Source organism: Cyprinodon variegatus, unplaced genomic scaffold (assembly GCF_000732505.1).
Source record: "Cyprinodon variegatus isolate N-32 unplaced genomic scaffold, C_variegatus-1.0 Scaffold366, whole genome shotgun sequence".
Classification (NCBI taxonomy): Eukaryota; Metazoa; Chordata; class Actinopteri; order Cyprinodontiformes; family Cyprinodontidae; genus Cyprinodon; species Cyprinodon variegatus.
Window position 1 is genome coordinate 792,490 of NW_015150819.1, and position 3,142 is coordinate 795,631.

Sequence of the window (3,142 nt, forward strand, 5' to 3'; positions counted from 1 at the left end):
GCGCCTATACGCGCGTCAACCATTGACTTTGCATGTAAACTCGCTGCTTCTGCTGCGCCTGCTGCTCAAAACGCGCTGTGAGACCTTTTGCTGCACCTATACGCGCATCAACCATTGACTTTGCATGTAAACTCGCTGCTTCTGATGCACCTGCTGCGTCCGATTCACACCGATGTCAAGCGGTTGAATAACAGTGAGCACAGCATTCATTTGTTTCACCATGTTTTTCTCATCAGCTGTGAGATGGGCACGCATGGAGTTACAGATTAACAGCGATGGTGATGAGTGGAAAAAAACCCCACCTGGTCTCCTTACATTCACCTACCTCAGCCACTCCTTCATCATCTCCTCAATGAGGTGGTCTCAAAAGTCGCAGTTACAACACACATAGGGCGCACTGCACCAAAGGGCGCACCGCACATTTGGAGGGAAAAAAAAGACGTTTATGTGCGCCTTATAGTCGTGAAAATAGGGTACTTGAAATGTACACATAGAATAGGGCTGGAAAGGTTCACAAAATCCACGGTTCGGTTCGGTTCACGTTTTCGAAGTCACGGTTTTCGGTAAGTTTGGTATATGTTTATTGTTACACCGAAAAATAAAAAATTTAATAAAAATTATAAAAATGAATGAAAAAATAAAAATTAATGAAATTGGTGAAAAAATCCAAAAAAATTAACGAATTGTAATTATTTTTAATGATCCGCGGAAACCATGAATCATTTCCGCATGTTTTGAATTTTGTTTTGTTTTGAATTTAATCATCTCGCGCATGCCCTCTACGATCTCCAAGGAATACAAAGTGGTCCCATACAGCAGACCTATAAAGTGTTGCTGGCGTGTCTTCCAACTCCTGTTCTTTCCCACTCGCCATACCCACACAATTCTCCACAACAACTGATTTTTTTTTTCTGCTACACCCGCTACGTTGCTTCGCTTCTTCTTCTTGCTTACTACTGTAGGTTGGCTTTGGTCGCAATACCACCACCTTCTGCTCTGGAGTGTAAACGCTTTGCCTAAGAGAAAAAGGAGCAGCGCATGAACCGAACGCAACACACACGAACCGAACTGAGACAGTAGAACCGAACAGTTGGACGGTTTTCAAAAACAGTTCCATCCCTAATATAGAAACTCCTTTATCTCATTACATGAGACACTCACATGCTAAAGGCTCTTTTTATGTTCTAGTTTTTGGTAAAACGTTTCATTAACAGCAGAAACTATCATCTACTTTATACAAATTGATTTATTTTTTTTTTTACTGCATATTTTATGTGGCAGATGTTTCCCTTTAATGTAATTACTTTCTAGACTATGTTCCGAGCAGAAACAAAAATGGATTCATGATTATAAAAATTTATATAGTTTCATATAAATTACGGTTGATCTTTTTCCACATTATCGATGGTATTATCCATGATTTAATATTTGCAAAAAACCTAAATCTTTCATATAAAGTGTTTAATTGTATTAAAATGTTCAGAAGATGATTAAGGAACGTGTCTTGAGTTTTTCTTTGTGGTCATAGTGTGTTGAATTATTTCAGGTTTTTTAGATGGTTTTAAAGAGATGAGTTTCTATTTGTTAGTTCTAAGAAAGTTAGAGCTTTGCTATCAAGGACATGTACAGAAAGATTTTTATATATATATATATATATATATATATATATATATAAAATACGGTACTCCATACTGCTGGAGTGTCCCCCAGAGGAACCCCGAGGGATACGGTCATATGGCTTCTCTAGCTCCACAAAACATGTAGACTTAGTGGGCAACCTCCAGGATCCTGCAGAGGATGTAAAGTTTATTCAGTGTTCCAGGGCCAGGACAAAAACAACATTGCTCCTCTCGAATTTGAGATTTAGTTATCCGACGGACCCTTCTTTCCAAAACCCCAGAGTAGACCTACCAGGGATGCTTCTGTAGTTGGACATTACCCTCCGGTCCCCCTAAATAGTGAGACCACAACCTCAGCCTGCCAATCCAGGGGAACTGCTACCAATTTCCACACAATGATACAGATTTGCATTAACCAACACAGCTCCACAACATCAAGAGCCTTAAGGTTCAGGGCGAATCTCATCCAATCCCGGGGACTTCCCACTAAGGAGCTTTTTAACCTCCTGAGTCAAGGTCAGCAGCACACCATCCCCAATATAAACAGTGTTTATATTGGGGATGGTGTCTTTCTCCATGGCCTCTCTAAACTCTTCCCATGCTAGAGTATTTGCCTTGGTTACCAGCCGAGCTACCTGGAGGTACACATCAGCTGCTTCCAATGTCCCACAGACGTATAGAGTCTAGTAGGACTCCCTCAGCTTGACAGCTTCTCTCACTGCTGGTTTCCACCATCGTGTTCGAGGGTTGCTTCCTGTGACAAGCACAAAAAACCTTGTGGCCACAGCTCCTAATAGCGGTCTCAACAATAGAGGCACGGAACATGGTCCACTCAGACTCAGTTTCACCTACCTCCCTCAAAACGTGTTTAAAGCTCTCCTGGAGGGGCGTGTTAAAGCTCCGTCTACTGGGTCTGACCGGCGTCCTCTCCCACCATCAGAGTCAACTCACCTCCAGGTAGTGGTCAGTGGAGAGCTCTGCCCCTCTCTTCAGCTGAGTGTCCAAGGCATGCGGCCACAGGTCAGATGTAACAACGAGAAAGTCTATCATTGATCTACAGCCTAGGATGGACAGAAGTCCAATAGCTAAACGCCACTTGAGTTTAGATCAGGTGGGCCATTCCTCCCAACCACGCCCCACCTCCAGGCCTGTTTCCAGAGTGGGGTCCCTGTGACCCACGTTCGGGCGAGGGAACAATATGTCCATTTATTGTTTTAATCATAAGGGTCTTTGGACTGTTCTTTGTCTGGTCCCTCATCAAGAACCTGTCTGCCTTAAGTGGTCCTACTGGGGGCATAAAGCTCCTGACAGCATAGCTCCTAGGGTCATTGGGACACTCAAATCCCTTTACCGCAAAAAAAGGTGGCAGCCCAGGAAACGGTACTGTATTTATGTTGATTAAATAAAAAGATTTCAGACTTTCTATATGATTTAGTGTTAAATACTAATTGCTGTGGGGGTCTGAAAGGACAGCTTTATGAGGAAATAGTGATTTTTGTCACAGTAAATGTAATATGTCAGCA